Genomic DNA, 21,326 nt, shown 5'->3' with positions numbered 1-21,326 from the left:
TGTACACTCGACATGCTCCATATATGAGCAGACCTCATCAAACCCTGTACACTCAAGACACGCTCCATATATGGCTAGACCTCATCAAACCCTGTACACTGAAGACACGCTCCATATATGGCCAGACCTCATCAAACCCTGTACACTCGACATGCTCCATATATGAGCAGACCTCATCAAACCCTGTACACTCAAGACACGCTCCATATATGGCCAGACCTCATCAAACCCTGTACACTCAAGACACGCTCCATATATGGCCAGACCTCATCAAACCCTGTACAGTCAAGACACGCTCCATATATGACCAGACCTCATAAAACCCTGTACACTCGACATGCTGCATATATGACCAGACCTCATCAAACCCTGTACACTCAAGAAACCCTCCATATATGGCCAGACCTCATCAAACCCTGTACACTCGACATGCTGCATATATGACCAGACCTCATCAAACCCTGTACACTCGACATGCTCCATATATGACCAGACCTCATCAAACCCTGTACACTCAAGACGCGCTCCATATATGACCAGACCTCATCAAACCCTGTACACTCAAGATGCGCTCCATATATGACCAGACCTCATCAAACCCTGTACACTCAAGACGTGCTCCATATATCACCAGACCTCATCAAACCCTGCACACACAAGACATGCTGCATATATGACCAGACCTCATCAAACCCTGTACACTCGACATGCTGCATATATGACCAGACCTCATCAAACCCTGTACACTTGACATGCTCCATATATGACCAGAGCTCATCAAACCCTGTACACTCAAGACACACTCCATATATGACCAGACCTCATCAAACCCTGTACACTCGACATGCTCCATATATGAGCAGACCTCATCAAACCCTGTACACTCAAGACGCGCTCCATATATGACCAGACCTCATCAAACCCTGTACAATCAAGATGCGCTCCATATATGACCAGACCTCATCAAACCCTGTACACTCGACATGCTCCATATATGAGCAGACCTCATCAAACCCTGTACACTCGACATGCTCCATATATGACCAGACCTCATCAAACCCTGTACACTCGACATGCTGCATATATGAGCAGACCTCATCAAACCCTGTACACACAAGACACGCTCCATATATGACCAGACCTCATCAAACCCTGTACACACAAGACATGCTCCATATATGACCAGACCTCATCAAACACTGTACACTCGACATGCTGCATATATGAGCAGACCTCATCAAACCCTGTACACACAAGACACGCTCCATATATGACCAGACCTCATCAAACCCTGTACACTCAAGACGCGCTCCATATATGACCAGAACTCATCAAACCCTGTACACTCGACATGCTGCATATATGGCCAGACCTCATCAAACCCTGTACACTCAAGACGCGCTCCATATATGACCAGACCTCATCAAACCCTGTACACTCAAGACGCACTCCATATATGACCAGACCTCATCAAACCCTGTACACTCGACATGCTCCATATATGACCAGAGCTCATCAAACCCTGTACACTCAAGACGTGCTCCATATATGACCAGACCTCATCAAACCCTGTAGACTCGACATGGTCCATATATGGCCAGACCTTATCAAACCCTGTACACTCAAGATGAGCTCCATATATGACCAGACCTCATCAAACCCTGTACACTCAAGACGTGCTCCATATATGACCAGACCTCATCAAACCCTGTACACTCGACATGCTCCATATATGACCAGACCTCATCGAACCCTGTACACTCAAGACACGCTCCATATATGGCTAGACCTCATCAAACCCTGTACACTGAAGACACGCTCCATATATGGCCAGACCTCATCAAACCCTGTACACTCGACATGCTCCATATATGAGCAGACCTCATCAAACCCTGTACACTCAAGACACGCTCCATATATGGCCAGACCTCATCAAACCCTGTACACTCGACATGCTGCATATATGAGCAGACCTCATCAAACCCTGTACACTTGACATGCTGCATATATGACCAGACCTCATCAAACCCTGTACACTCAAGACGCGCTCCATATATGACCAGACCTCATCAAACCCTGTACACTCGACATGCTGCATATATGACCAGACCTCATCAAACCCTGTACACTCAAGAAACCCTCCATATATGGCCAGACCTCATCAAACCCTGTACACTCGACATGCTGCATATATGACCAGACCTCATCAAACCCTGTACACTCGACATGCTGCATATATGACCAGACCTCATCAAACCCTGTACACTCGACATGCTCCATATATGACCAGACCTCATCAAACCCTGTACACTCAAGACGCGCTCCATATATGACCAGACCTCATCAAACCCTGTACACTCAAGACGTGCTCCATATATGACCAGACCTCATCAAACCCTGTACACTCAAGACGCGCTCCATATATGACCAGACCTCATCAAACCCTGCACACACAAGACATGCTGCATATATGACCAGACCTCATCAAACCCTGTACACTCGACATGCTGCATATATGAGCAGACCTCATCAAACCCTGTACACACAAGACACGCTCCATATATGACCAGACCTCATCAAACCCTGCACACACAAGATGCGCTCCATATATGACCAGACCTCATCAAACCCTGTACACTCGACATACTGCATATATGACCAGACCTCATCAAACCCTGTACACTCAAGAAACCCTCCATATATGGCCAGACCTCATCAAACCCTGTACACTCGACATGCTGCATATATGACCAGACCTCATCAAACCCTGTACACTCGACATGCTGCATATATGACCAGACCTCATCAAACCCTGTACACTCGACATGCTCCATATATGACCAGACCTCATCAAACCCTGTACACTCAAGACGCGCTCCACATATGACCAGACCTCATCAAACCCTGTACACTCAAGACGCGCTCCATATATGACCAGACCTCATCAAACCCTGTACAATCAAGATGCGCTCCATATATGACCAGACCTCATCAAACCCTGTACACTCGACATGCTCCATATATGAGCAGACCTCATCAAACCCTGTACACTCGACATGCTCCATATATGACCAGACCTCATCAAACCCTGCACACACAAGACATGCTCCATATATGACCAGACCTCATCAAACACTGTACACTCGACATGCTGCATATATGAGCAGACCTCATCAAACCCTGTACACACAAGACACGCTCCATATATGACCAGACCTCATCAAACCCTGCACACACAAGACACGCTCCATATATGACCAGACCTCATCAAACCCTGTACACTCAAGACGCGCTCCATATATGACCAGAACTCATCAAACCCTGTACACTCGACATGCTGCATATATGGCCAGACCTCATCAAACCCTGTACACTCAAGACGCGCTCCATATATGACCAGACCTCATCAAACCCTGTACACTCAAGACGCACTCCATATATGACCAGACCTCATCAAACCCTGTACACTCGACATGCTCCATATATGACCAGAGCTCATCAAACCCTGTACACTCAAGACGCGCTCCATATATGACCAGACCTCAACAAACCCTGTACACTCAAGACGCACTCCATATATGACCAGACCTCATCAAACCCTGTAGACTCGACATGCTCCATATATGGCCAGACCTCATCAAACCCTGTACACTCAAGATGAGCTCCATATATGACCAGACCTCATCAAACCCTGTACACTCAAGACGTGCTCCATATATGACCAGACCTCATCAAACCCTGTACACTCGACATGCTCCATATATGACCAGACCTCATCGAACCCTGTACACTCAAGACGCGCTCCATATATGGCCAGACCTCATCAAACCCTGTACACTCAAGACACGCTCCATATATGACCAGACCTCATCAAACCCTGTACACTCGACATGCTCCATATATGAGCAGACCTCATCAAACCCTGTACACTCAAGACACGCTCCATATATGGCTAGACCTCATCAAACCCTGTACACTGAAGACACGCTCCATATATGGCCAGACCTCATCAAACCCTGTACACTCGACATGCTCCATATATGAGCAGACCTCATCAAACCCTGTACACTCAAGACACGCTCCATATATGGCCAGACCTCATCAAAGCCTGTACACTCAAGACACGCTCCATATATGGCCAGACCTCATCAAACCCTGTACAGTCAAGACACGCTCCATATATGACCAGACCTCATAAAACCCTGTACACTCGACATGCTGCATATATGACCAGACCTCATCAAACCCTGTACACTCAAGAAACCCTCCATATATGGCCAGACCTCATCAAACCCTGTACACTCGACATGCTGCATATATGACCAGACCTCATCAAACCCTGTACACTCGACATGCTGCATATATGAGCAGACCTCATCAAACCCTGTACACACAAGACACGCTCCATATATGACCAGACCTCATCAAACCCTGCACACACAAGACGCGCTCCATATATGACCAGACCTCATCAAACCCTGTACACTCGACATACTGCATATATGACCAGACCTCATCAAACCCTGTACACTCAAGAAACCCTCCATATATGGCCAGACCTCATCAAACCCTGTACACTCGACATGCTGCATATATGACCAGACCTCATCAAACCCTGTACACTCGACATGCTGCATATATGACCAGACCTCATCAAACCCTGTACACTCGACATGCTCCATATATGACCAGACCTCATCAAACCCTGTACACTCAAGACGCGCTCCACATATGACCAGACCTCATCAAACCCTGTACACTCAAGACGCGCTCCATATATGACCAGACCTCATCAAACCCTGTACAATCAAGATGCGCTCCATATATGACCAGACCTCATCAAACCCTGTACACTCGACATGCTCCATATATGAGCAGACCTCATCAAACCCTGTACACTCGACATGCTCCATATATGACCAGACCTCATCAAACCCTGCACACACAAGACATGCTCCATATATGACCAGACCTCATCAAACACTGTAGACTCGACATGCTCCATATATGGCCAGACCTCATCAAACCCTGTACACTCAAGATGAGCTCCATATATGACCAGACCTCATCAAACCCTGTACACTCAAGACGTGCTCCATATATGACCAGACCTCATCAAACCCTGTACACTCGACATGCTGCATATATGACCAGACCTCATCAAACCCTGTACACTCGACATGCTGCATATATGAGCAGACCTCATCAAACCCTGTACACACAAGACACGCTCCATATATGACCAGACCTCATCAAACCCTGCACACACAAGACATGCTGCATATATGGCCAGACCTCATCAAACCCTGTACACTCAAGACGCGCTCCATATATGACCAGACCTCATCAAACCCTGTACACTCGACATGCTGCATATATGACCAGACCTCATCAAACCCTGTACACTCGACATGCTGCATATATGGACAGACCTCATCAAACCCTGTACACTCGACATGCTCCATATATGACCAGACCTCATCAAACCCTGTACACTCGACATGCTGCATATTTGAGCAGACCTCATCAAACCCTGTACACTCGACATGCTGCATATATGACCAGACCTCATCAAACCCTGTACACTCAAGACGCGCTCCATATATGACCAGACCTCATCAAACCCTGTACACTTGACATGCTGCATATATGACCAGACCTCATCAAACCCTGTACACTCAAGAAACCCTCCATATATGGCCAGACCTCATCAAACCCTGTACACTCGACATGCTGCATATATGACCAGACCTCATCAAACCCTGTACACTCGACATGCTGCATATATGACCAGACCTCATCAAACCCTGTACACTCGACATGCTCCATATATGACCAGACCTCATCAAACCCTGTACACTCAAGACGCGCTCCATATATGACCAGACCTCATCAAACCCTGTACGCTCAAGACGCGCTCCATATATGACCAGACCTCATCAAACCCTGCACACACAAAACATGCTGCATATATGACCAGACCTCATCAAACCCTGTACACTCAACATGCTGCATATATGAGCAGACCTCATCAAACCCTGTACACTCGACATGCTGCATATATGACCAGACCTCATCAAACCCTGTACACTCGACATGCTCCATATATGACCAGACCTCATCAAACCCTGTACACTCAAGACGCGCTCCATATATGACCAGACCTCATCAAACCCTGTACACTCAAGACGCGCTCCATATATGACCAGACCTCATCAAACCCTGTACACTCAAGACGCGCTCCATATATGACCAGACCTCATCAAACCCTGCACACACAAAACTTGCTGCATATATGACCAGACCTCATCAAACCCTGTACACTCAACATGCTGCATATATGAGCAGACCTCATCAAACCCTGTACACTCGACATGCTGCATATATGACCAGACCTCATCAAACCCTGTACACTCGACATGCTCCATATATGACCAGACCTCATCAAACCCTGTACACTCAAGACGCGCTCCATATATGACCAGACCTCATCAAACCCTGTACACTCAAGACGCGCTCCATATATGACCAGACCTCATCAAACCCTGTACACTCGACATGCTCCATATATGACCAGACCTCATCAAACCCTGTACACTCGACATGCTGCATATATGACCAGACCTCATCAAACCCTGTACACTCGACATGCTCCATATATGACCAGAGCTCATCAAACCCTGTACACTCAAGACACACTCCATATATGACCAGAGCTCATCAAACCCTGTACACTCAAGAAACCCTCCATATATGGCCAGACCTCATCAAACCCTGTACACTCGACATGCTGCATATATGACCAGACCTCATAAAACCCTGTACACTCGACATGCTGCATATATGACCAGACCTCATCAAACCCTGTACACTCGACATGCTCCATATATGACCAGACCTCATCAAACCCTGTACACTCAAGACGCGCTCCATATATGACCAGACCTCATCAAACCCTGTACACTCAAGACGCGCTCCATATATGACCAGACCTCATCAAACCCTGTACACTCGACATGCTGCATATATGACCAGACCTCATCAAACCCTGTACACTCGACATGCTGCATATATGACCAGACCTCATCAAACCCTGTACACTCGACATGCTCCATATATGACCAGACCTCATCAAACCCTGTACACTCAAGACGCGCTCCATATATGACCAGACCTCATCAAACCCTGTACACTCAAGACGCGCTCCATATATGACCAGACCTCATCAAACCCTGTACACTCGACATGCTCCATATATGACCAGACCTCATCAAACCCTGTACACTCGACATGCTGCATATATGACCAGACCTCATCAAACCCTGTACACTCGACATGCTCCATATATGACCAGAGCTCATCAAACCCTGTACACTCAAGACACACTCCATATATGACCAGACCTCATCAAACCCTGTACACTCGACATGCTCCATATATGAGCAGACCTCATCAAACCCTGTACACTCAAGATGCGCTCCATATATGACCAGACCTCATCAAACCCTGTACAATCAAGATGCGCTCCATATATGACCAGACCTCATCAAACCCTGTACACTCGACATGCTCCATATATGAGCAGACCTCATCAAACCCTGTACACTCGACATGCTCCATATATGACCAGACCTCATCAAACCCTGCACACACAAGACATGCTCCATATATGACCAGACCTCATCAAACACTGTACACTCGACATGCTGCATATATGAGCAGACCTCATCAAACCCTGTACACACAAGACACGCTCCATATATGACCAGACCTCATCAAACCCTGTACACTCAAGACGCGCTCCATATATGACCAGAACTCATCAAACCCTGTACACTCGACATGCTGCATATATGGCCAGACCTCATCAAACCCTGTACACTCAAGACGCGCTCCATATATGACCAGACCTCATCAAACCCTGTACACTCAAGACGCACTCCATATATGACCAGACCTCATCAAACCCTGTACACTCGACATGCTCCATATATGACCAGAGCTCATCAAACCCTGTACACTCAAGACGCGCTCCATATATGACCAGACCTCATCAAACCCTGTAGACTCGACATGCTCCATATATGGCCAGACCTCATCAAACCCTGTACACTCAAGATGAGCTCCATATATGACCAGACCTCATCAAACCCTGTACACTCAAGACGTGCTCCATATATGACCAGACCTCATCAAACCCTGTACACTCGACATGCTCCATATATGACCAGACCTCATCGAACCCTGTACACTCAAGACGCGCTCCATATATGGCCAGACCTCATCAAACCCTGTACACTCAAGACACGCTCCATATATGACCAGACCTCATCAAACCCTGTACACTCGACATGCTCCATATATGAGCAGACCTCATCAAACCCTGTACACTCAAGACACGCTCCATATATGGCTAGACCTCATCAAACCCTGTACACTGAAGACACGCTCCATATATGGCCAGACCTCATCAAACCCTGTACACTCGACATGCTCCATATATGAGCAGACCTCATCAAACCCTGTACACTCAAGACACGCTCCATATATGGCCAGACCTCATCAAACCCTGTACACTCAAGACACGCTCCATATATGGCCAGACCTCATCAAACCCTGTACAGTCAAGACACGCTCCATATATGACCAGACCTCATAAAACCCTGTACACTCGACATGCTGCATATATGACCAGACCTCATCAAACCCTGTACACTCAAGAAACCCTCCATATATGGCCAGACCTCATCAAACCCTGTACACTCGACATGCTGCATATATGACCAGACCTCATCAAACCCTGTACACTCGACATGCTCCATATATGACCAGACCTCATCAAACCCTGTACACTCAAGACGCGCTCCATATATGACCAGACCTCATCAAACCCTGTACACTCAAGATGCGCTCCATATATGACCAGACCTCATCAAACCCTGTACACTCAAGACGTGCTCCATATATCACCAGACCTCATCAAACCCTGCACACACAAGACATGCTGCATATATGACCAGACCTCATCAAACCCTGTACACTCGACATGCTGCATATATGACCAGACCTCATCAAACCCTGTACACTTGACATGCTCCATATATGACCAGAGCTCATCAAACCCTGTACACTCAAGACACACTCCATATATGACCAGACCTCATCAAACCCTGTACACTCGACATGCTCCATATATGAGCAGACCTCATCAAACCCTGTACACTCAAGACGCGCTCCATATATGACCAGACCTCATCAAACCCTGTACAATCAAGATGCGCTCCATATATGACCAGACCTCATCAAACCCTGTACACTCGACATGCTCCATATATGAGCAGACCTCATCAAACCCTGTACACTCGACATGCTCCATATATGACCAGACCTCATCAAACCCTGTACACTCGACATGCTGCATATATGAGCAGACCTCATCAAACCCTGTACACACAAGACACGCTCCATATATGACCAGACCTCATCAAACCCTGTACACACAAGACATGCTCCATATATGACCAGACCTCATCAAACACTGTACACTCGACATGCTGCATATATGAGCAGACCTCATCAAACCCTGTACACACAAGACACGCTCCATATATGACCAGACCTCATCAAACCCTGTACACTCAAGACGCGCTCCATATATGACCAGAACTCATCAAACCCTGTACACTCGACATGCTGCATATATGGCCAGACCTCATCAAACCCTGTACACTCAAGACGCGCTCCATATATGACCAGACCTCATCAAACCCTGTACACTCAAGACGCACTCCATATATGACCAGACCTCATCAAACCCTGTACACTCGACATGCTCCATATATGACCAGAGCTCATCAAACCCTGTACACTCAAGACGTGCTCCATATATGACCAGACCTCATCAAACCCTGTAGACTCGACATGGTCCATATATGGCCAGACCTCATCAAACCCTGTACACTCAAGATGAGCTCCATATATGACCAGACCTCATCAAACCCTGTACACTCAAGACGTGCTCCATATATGACCAGACCTCATCAAACCCTGTACACTCGACATGCTCCATATATGACCAGACCTCATCGAACCCTGTACACTCAAGACACGCTCCATATATGGCTAGACCTCATCAAACCCTGTACACTGAAGACACGCTCCATATATGGCCAGACCTCATCAAACCCTGTACACTCGACATGCTCCATATATGAGCAGACCTCATCAAACCCTGTACACTCAAGACACGCTCCATATATGGCCAGACCTCATCAAACCCTGTACACTCGACATGCTGCATATATGAGCAGACCTCATCAAACCCTGTACACTTGACATGCTGCATATATGACCAGACCTCATCAAACCCTGTACACTCAAGACGCGCTCCATATATGACCAGACCTCATCAAACCCTGTACACTCGACATGCTGCATATATGACCAGACCTCATCAAACCCTGTACACTCAAGAAACCCTCCATATATGGCCAGACCTCATCAAACCCTGTACACTCGACATGCTGCATATATGACCAGACCTCATCAAACCCTGTACACTCGACATGCTGCATATATGACCAGACCTCATCAAACCCTGTACACTCGACATGCTCCATATATGACCAGACCTCATCAAACCCTGTACACTCAAGACGCGCTCCATATATGACCAGACCTCATCAAACCCTGTACACTCAAGACGTGCTCCATATATGACCAGACCTCATCAAACCCTGTACACTCAAGACGCGCTCCATATATGACCAGACCTCATCAAACCCTGCACACACAAGACATGCTGCATATATGACCAGACCTCATCAAACCCTGTACACTCGACATGCTGCATATAGGAGCAGACCTCATCAAACCCTGTACACACAAGACACGCTCCATATATGACCAGACCTCATCAAACCCTGCACACACAAGATGCGCTCCATATATGACCAGACCTCATCAAACCCTGTACACTCGACATACTGCATATATGACCAGACCTCATCAAACCCTGTACACTCAAGAAACCCTCCATATATGGCCAGACCTCATCAAACCCTGTACACTCGACATGCTGCATATATGACCAGACCTCATCAAACCCTGTACACTCGACATGCTGCATATATGACCAGACCTCATCAAACCCTGTACACTCGACATGCTCCATATATGACCAGACCTCATCAAACCCTGTACACTCAAGACGCGCTCCACATATGACCAGACCTCATCAAACCCTGTACACTCAAGACGCGCTCCATATATGACCAGACCTCATCAAACCCTGTACAATCAAGATGCGCTCCATATATGACCAGACCTCATCAAACCCTGTACACTCGACATGCTCCATATATGAGCAGACCTCATCAAACCCTGTACACTCGACATGCTCCATATATGACCAGACCTCATCAAACCCTGCACACACAAGACATGCTCCATATATGACCAGACCTCATCAAACACTGTACACTCGACATGCTGCATATATGAGCAGACCTCATCAAACCCTGTACACACAAGACACGCTCCATATATGACCAGACCTCATCAAACCCTGCACACACAAGACACGCTCCATATATGACCAGACCTCATCAAACCCTGTACACTCAAGACGCGCTCCATATATGACCAGAACTCATCAAACCCTGTACACTCGACATGCTGCATATATGGCCAGACCTCATCAAACCCTGTACACTCAAGACGCGCTCCATATATGACCAGACCTCATCAAACCCTGTACACTCAAGACGCACTCCATATATGACCAGACCTCATCAAACCCTGTACACTCGACATGCTCCATATATGACCAGAGCTCATCAAACCCTGTACACTCAAGACGCGCTCCATATATGACCAGACCTCAACAAACCCTGTACACTCAAGACGCACTCCATATATGACCAGACCTCATCAAACCCTGTAGACTCGACATGCTCCATATATGGCCAGACCTCATCAAACCCTGTACACTCAAGATGAGCTCCATATATGACCAGACCTCATCAAACCCTGTACACTCAAGACGTGCTCCATATATGACCAGACCTCATCAAACCCTGTACACTCGACATGCTCCATATATGACCAGACCTCATCGAACCCTGTACACTCAAGACGCGCTCCATATATGGCCAGACCTCATCAAACCCTGTACACTCAAGACACGCTCCATTTATGACCAGACCTCATCAAACCCTGTACACTCGACATGCTCCATATATGAGCAGACCTCATCAAACCCTGTACACTCAAGACACGCTCCATATATGGCTAGACCTCATCAAACCCTGTACACTGAAGACACGCTCCATATATGGCCAGACCTCATCAAACCCTGTACACTCGACATGCTCCATATATGAGCAGACCTCATCAAACCCTGTACACTCAAGACACGCTCCATATATGGCCAGACCTCATCAAACCCTGTACACTCAAGACGCGCTCCATATATGACCAGAACTCATCAAACCCTGTACACTCGACATGCTGCATATATGGCCAGACCTCATCAAACCCTGTACACTCAAGACGCGCTCCATATATGACCAGACCTCATCAAACCCTGTACACTCAAGACGCACTCCATATATGACCAGACCTCATCAAACCCTGTACACTCGACATGCTCCATATATGACCAGAGCTCATCAAACCCTGTACACTCAAGACGCGCTCCATATATGACCAGACCTCATCAAACCCTGTAGACTCGACATGCTCCATATATGGCCAGACCTCATCAAACCCTGTACACTCAAGATGAGCTCCATATATGACCAGACCTCATCAAACCCTGTACACTCAAGACGTGCTCCATATATGACCAGACCTCATCAAACCCTGTACACTCGACATGCTCCATATATGACCAGACCTCATCGAACCCTGTACACTCAAGACGCGCTCCATATATGGCCAGACCTCATCAAACCCTGTACACTCAAGACACGCTCCATATATGACCAGACCTCATCAAACCCTGTACACTCGACATGCTCCATATATGAGCAGACCTCATCAAACCCTGTACACTCAAGACACGCTCCATATATGGCTAGACCTCATCAAACCCTGTACACTGAAGACACGCTCCATATATGGCCAGACCTCATCAAACCCTGTACACTCGACATGCTCCATATATGAGCAGACCTCATCAAACCCTGTACACTCAAGACACGCTCCATATATGGCCAGACCTCATCAAACCCTGTACACTCAAGACACGCTCCATATATGGCCAGACCTCATCAAACCCTGTACAGTCAAGACACGCTCCATATATGACCAGACCTCATAAAACCCTGTACACTCGACATGCTGCATATATGACCAGACCTCATCAAACCCTGTACACTCAAGAAACCCTCCATATATGGCCAGACCTCATCAAACCCTGTACACTCGACATGCTGCATATATGACCAGACCTCATCAAACCCTGTACACTCGACATGCTCCATATATGACCAGACCTCATCAAACCCTGTACACTCAAGACGCGCTCCATATATGACCAGACCTCATCAAACCCTGTACACTCAAGATGCGCTCCATATATGACCAGACCTCATCAAACCCTGTACACTCAAGACGTGCTCCATATATCACCAGACCTCATCAAACCCTGCACACACAAGACATGCTGCATATATGACCAGACCTCATCAAACCCTGTACACTCGACATGCTGCATATATGACCAGACCTCATCAAACCCTGTACACTTGACATGCTCCATATATGACCAGAGCTCATCAAACCCTGTACACTCAAGACACACTCCATATATGACCAGACCTCATCAAACCCTGTACACTCGACATGCTCCATATATGAGCAGACCTCATCAAACCCTGTACACTCAAGACGCGCTCCATATATGAGCAGACCTCATCAAACCCTGTACACTCAAGACACGCTCCATATATGGCTAGACCTCATCAAACCCTGTACACTGAAGACACGCTCCATATATGGCCAGACCTCATCAAACCCTGTACACTCGACATGCTCCATATATGAGCAGACCTCATCAAACCCTGTACACTCAAGACACGCTCCATATATGGCCAGACCTCATCAAACCCTGTACACTCAAGACACGCTCCATATATGGCCAGACCTCATCAAACCCTGTACAGTCAAGACACGCTCCATATATGACCAGACCTCATAAAACCCTGTACACTCGACATGCTGCATATATGACCAGACCTCATCAAACCCTGTACACTCAAGAAACCCTCCATATATGGCCAGACCTCATCAAACCCTGTACACTCGACATGCTGCATATATGACCAGACCTCATCAAACCCTGTACACTCGACATGCTGCATATATGACCAGACCTCATCAAACCCTGTACACTCGACATGCTCCATATATGACCAGACCTCATCAAACCCTGTACACTCAAGACGCGCTCCATATATGACCAGACCTCATCAAACCCTGTACACTCAAGATGCGCTCCATATATGACCAGACCTCATCAAACCCTGTACACTCAAGACGTGCTCCATATATCACCAGACCTCATCAAACCCTGCACACACAAGACATGCTGCATATATGACCAGACCTCATCAAACCCTGTACACTTGACATGCTCCATATATGACCAGAGCTCATCAAACCCTGTACACTCAAGACACACTCCATATATGACCAGACCTCATCAAACCCTGTACACTCGACATGCTCCATATATGAGCAGACCTCATCAAACCCTGTACACTCAAGACGCGCTCCATATATGACCAGACCTCATCAAACCCTGTACAATCAAGATGCGCTCCATATATGACCAGACCTCATCAAACCCTGTACACTCGACATGCTCCATATATGAGCAGACCTCATCAAACCCTGTACACTCGACATGCTCCATATATGACCAGACCTCATCAAACCCTGCACACACAAGACATGCTCCATATATGACCAGACCTCATCAAACACTGTACACTCGACATGCTGCATATATGAGCAGACCTCATCAAACCCTGTACACACAAGACACGCTCCATATATGACCAGACCTCATCAAACCCTGTACACTCAAGACGCGCTCCATATATGACCAGAACTCATCAAACCCTGTACACTCGACATGCTGCATATATGGCCAGACCTCATCAAACCCTGTACACTCAAGATGCGCTCCATATATGACCAGACCTCATCAAACCCTGTACACTCAAGACGCACTCCATATATGACCAGACCTCATCAAACCCTGTACACTCAAGACGCGCTCCATATATGACCAGACCTCATCAAACCCTGTACACTCAAGACGCACTCCATATATGACCAGACCTCATCAAACCCTGTACACTCGACATGCTCCATATATGACCAGAGCTCATCAAACCCTGTACACTCAAGACGCGCTCCATATATGACCAGACCTCATCAAACCCTGTACACTCAAGACGCACTCCATATATGACCAGACCTCATCAAACCCTGTAGACTCGACATGCTCCATATATGGCCAGACCTCATCAAACCCTGTACACTCAAGATGCGCTCCATATATGACCAGACCTCATCAAACCCTGTACACTCAAGACGTGCTCCATATATGACCAGACCTCATCAAATCCTGTAAACTCAACATGCTCCATATATGACCAGACCTCATCGAACCCTGTACACTCAAGACGCGCTCCATATATGGCCAGACCTCATCAAACCCTGTACACTGAAGACACGCTCCATATATGGCCAGACCTCATCAAACCCTGTACACTCGACATGCTCCATATATGAGCAGACCTCATCAAACCCTGTAGACTCAAGACACGCTCCATATATGGCCAGACCTCATCAAACCCTGTACACTCAAGACACGCTCCATATATGGCCAGACCTCATCAAACCCTGTACAGTCAAGACACGCTCCATATATGACCAGACCTCATAAAACCCTGTACACTCGACATGCTGCATATATGACCAGACCTCATCAAACCCTGTACACTCAAGAAACCCTCCATATATGGCCAGACCTCATCAAACCCTGTACACTCGACATGCTGCATATATGACCAGACCTCATCAAACCCTGTACACTCGACATGCTGCATATATGACCAGACCTCATCAAACCCTGTACACTCGACATGCTCCATATATGACCACACCTCATCAAACCCTGTACACTCAAGACGCGCTCCATATATGACCAGACCTCATCAAACCCTGTACACTCAAGACGCGCTCCATATATGACCAGACCTCATCAAACCCTGTACACTCAAGACGCGCTCCATATATCACCAGACCTCATCAAACCCTGCACACACAAGACATGCTGCATATATGACCAGACCTCATCAAACCCTGTACACTCGACATGCTGCATATATGAGCAGACCTCATCAAACCCTGTACACACAAGACACGCTCCATATATGACCAGACCTCATCAAACCCTGCACACACAAGACGCGCTCCATATATGACCAGACCTCATCAAACCCTGTACACTCGACATGCTGCATATATGACCAGACCTCATCAAACCCTGTACACTTGACATGCTGCATATATGGCCAGACCTCATCAAACCCTGTACACTCGACATGCTCCATATATGACCAGACCTCATCAAACCCTGTACACTCGACATGCTGCATATATGACCAGACCTCATCAAACCCTGTACACTCAAGAAACCCTCCATATATGGCCAGACCTCATCAAACCCTGTACACTCGACATGCTGCATATATGACCAGACCTCATCAAACCCTGTACACTCGACATGCTGCATATATGACCAGACCTCATCAAACCCTGTACACTCGACATGCTCCATATATGACCAGACCTCATCAAACCCTGTACACTCAAGACGTGCTCCATATATGACCAGACCTCATCAAACCCTGTACACTCGACATGCTCCATATATGACCAGACCTCATCAAACCCTGTACACTCAAGACGTGCTCCATATATGGCCAGACCTCATCAAACCCTGTACAGTCAAGACACGCTCCATATATGACCAGACCTCATAAAACCCTGTACACTCGACATGCTGCATATATGACCAGACCTCATCAAACCCTGTACACTCAAGAAACCCTCCATATATGGCCAGACCTCATCAAACCCTGTACACTCGACATGCTGCATATATGACCAGACCTCATCAAACGCTGTACACTCGACATGCTGCATATATGAGCAGACCTCATCAAACCCTGTACACACAAGACACGCTCCATATATGACCAGACCTCATCAAACCCTGCACACACAAGATGCGCTCCATATATGACCAGACCTCATCAAACCCTGTACACTCAAGACACGCTCCATATATGGCCAGACCTCATCAAACCCTGTACACTCAAGACACGCTCCATATATGGCCAGACCTCATCAAACCCTGTACAGTCAAGACACGCTCCATATATGACCAGACCTCATAAAACCCTGTACACTCGACATGCTGCATATATGACCAGACCTCATCAAACCCTGTACACTCAAGAAACCCTCCATATATGGCCAGACCTCATCAAACCCTGTACACTCGACATGCTGCATATATGACCAGACCTCATCAAACCCTGTACACTCGACATGCTGCATATATGACCAGACCTCATCAAACCCTGTACACTCGACATGCTCCATATATGACCAGACCTCATCAAACCCTGTACACTCAAGACGCGCTCCATATATGACCAGACCTCATCAAACCCTGTACACTCAAGATGCGCTCCATATATGACCAGACCTCATCAAACCCTGTACACTCAAGACGTGCTCCATATATCACCAGACCTCATCAAACCCTGCACACACAAGACATGCTGCATATATGACCAGACCTCATCAAACCCTGTACACTTGACATGCTCCATATATGACCAGAGCTCATCAAACCCTGTACACTCAAGACACACTCCATATATGACCAGACCTCATCAAACCCTGTACACTCGACATGCTCCATATATGAGCAGACCTCATCAAACCCTGTACACTCAAGACGCGCTCCATATATGACCAGACCTCATCAAACCCTGTACAATCAAGATGCGCTCCATATATGACCAGACCTCATCAAACCCTGTACACTCGACATGCTCCATATATGAGCAGACCTCATCAAACCCTGTACACTCGACATGCTCCATATATGACCAGACCTCATCAAACCCTGCACACACAAGACATGCTCCATATATGACCAGACCTCATCAAACACTGTACACTCGACATGCTGCATATATGAGCAGACCTCATCAAACCCTGTACACACAAGACACGCTCCATATATGACCAGACCTCATCAAACCCTGTACACTCAAGACGCGCTCCATATATGACCAGAACTCATCAAACCCTGTACACTCGACATGCTGCATATATGGCCAGACCTCATCAAACCCTGTACACTCAAGATGCGCTCCATATATGACCAGACCTCATCAAACCCTGTACACTCAAGACGCACTCCATATATGACCAGACCTCATCAAACCCTGTACACTCAAGACGCGCTCCATATATGACCAGACCTCATCAAACCCTGTACACTCAAGACGCACTCCATATATGACCAGACCTCATCAAACCCTGTACACTCGACATGCTCCATATATGACCAGAGCTCATCAAACCCTGTACACTCAAGACGCGCTCCATATATGACCAGACCTCATCAAACCCTGTACACTCAAGACGCACTCCATATATGACCAGACCTCATCAAACCCTGTAGACTCGACATGCTCCATATATGGCCAGACCTCATCAAACCCTGTACACTCAAGATGCGCTCCATATATGACCAGACCTCATCAAACCCTGTACACTCAAGACGTGCTCCATATATGACCAGACCTCATCAAATCCTGTAAACTCAACATGCTCCATATATGACCAGACCTCATCGAACCCTGTACACTCAAGACGCGCTCCATATATGGCCAGACCTCATCAAACCCTGTACACTGAAGACACGCTCCATATATGGCCAGACCTCATCAAACCCTGTACACTCGACATGCTCCATATATGAGCAGACCTCATCAAACCCTGTAGACTCAAGACACGCTCCATATATGGCCAGACCTCATCAAACCCTGTACACTCAAGACACGCTCCATATATGGCCAGACCTCATCAAACCCTGTACAGTCAAGACACGCTCCATATATGACCAGACCTCATAAAACCCTGTACACTCGACATGCTGCATATATGACCAGACCTCATCAAACCCTGTACACTCAAGAAACCCTCCATATATGGCCAGACCTCATCAAACCCTGTACACTCGACATGCTGCATATATGACCAGACCTCATCAAACCCTGTACACTCGACATGCTGCATATATGACCAGACCTCATCAAACCCTGTACACTCGACATGCTCCATATATGACCACACCTCATCAAACCCTGTACACTCAAGACGCGCTCCATATATGACCAGACCTCATCAAACCCTGTACACTCAAGACGCGCTCCATATATGACCAGACCTCATCAAACCCTGTACACTCAAGACGCGCTCCATATATCACCAGACCTCATCAAACCCTGCACACACAAGACATGCTGCATATATGACCAGACCTCATCAAACCCTGTACACTCGACATGCTGCATATATGAGCAGACCTCATCAAACCCTGTACACACAAGACACGCTCCATATATGACCAGACCTCATCAAACCCTGCACACACAAGACGCGCTCCATATATGACCAGACCTCATCAAACCCTGTACACTCGACATGCTGCATATATGACCAGACCTCATCAAACCCTGTACACTTGACATGCTGCATATATGGCCAGACCTCATCAAACCCTGTACACTCGACATGCTCCATATATGACCAGACCTCATCAAACCCTGTACACTCGACATGCTGCATATATGAGCAGACCTCATCAAACCCTGTACACTCGACATGCTGCATATATGACCAGACCTCATCAAACCCTGTACACTCAAGACGCGCTCCATATATGACCAGACCTCATCAAACCCTGTACACTCGACATGCTGCATATATGACCAGACCTCATCAAACCCTGTACACTCAAGAAACCCTCCATATATGGCCAGACCTCATCAAACCCTGTACACTCGACATGCTGCATATATGACCAGACCTCATCAAACCCTGTACACTCGACATGCTGCATATATGACCAGACCTCATCAAACCCTGTACACTCGACATGCTCCATATATGACCAGACCTCATCAAACCCTGTACACTCAAGACGTGCTCCATATATGACCAGACCTCATCAAACCCTGTACACTCGACATGCTCCATATATGACCAGACCTCATCAAACCCTGTACACTCAAGACGTGCTCCATATATGGCCAGACCTCATCAAACCCTGTACAGTCAAGACACGCTCCATATATGACCAGACCTCATAAAACCCTGTACACTCGACATGCTGCATATATGACCAGACCTCATCAAACCCTGTACACTCAAGAAACCCTCCATATATGGCCAGACCTCATCAAACCCTGTACACTCGACATGCTGCATATATGACCAGACCTCATCAAACGCTGTACACTCGACATGCTGCATATATGAGCAGACCTCATCAAACCCTGTACACACAAGACACGCTCCATATATGACCAGACCTCATCAAACCCTGCACACACAAGATGCGCTCCATATATGACCAGACCTCATCAAACCCTGTACACTCAAGACACGCTCCATATATGGCCAGACCTCATCAAAGCCTGTACACTCAAGACACGCTCCATATATGGCCAGACCTCATCAAACCCTGTACAGTCAAGACACGCTCCATATATGACCAGACCTCATAAAACCCTGTACACTCGACATGCTGCATATATGACCAGACCTCATCAAACCCTGTACACTCAAGAAACCCTCCATATATGGCCAGACCTCATCAAACCCTGTACACTCGACATGCTGCATATATGACCAGACCTCATCAAACGCTGTACACTCGACATGCTGCATATATGAGCAGACCTCATCAAACCCTGTACACACAAGACACGCTCCATATATGACCAGACCTCATCAAACCCTGCACACACAAGATGCGCTCCATATATGACCAGACCTCATCAAACCCTGTACACTCGACATACTGCATATATGACCAGACCTCATCAAACCCTGTACACTCAAGAAACCCTCCATATATGGCCAGACCTCATCAAACCCTGTACACTCGACATGCTGCATATATGACCAGACCTCATCAAACCCTGTACACTCGACAT

This window comes from Protomyctophum parallelum (assembly GCF_964188405.1).
Source record: "Protomyctophum parallelum genome assembly, chromosome: 9".
NCBI classification, from domain to species: Eukaryota; Metazoa; Chordata; class Actinopteri; order Myctophiformes; family Myctophidae; genus Protomyctophum; species Protomyctophum parallelum.
This window is presented reverse-complemented; position numbering follows the sequence as displayed.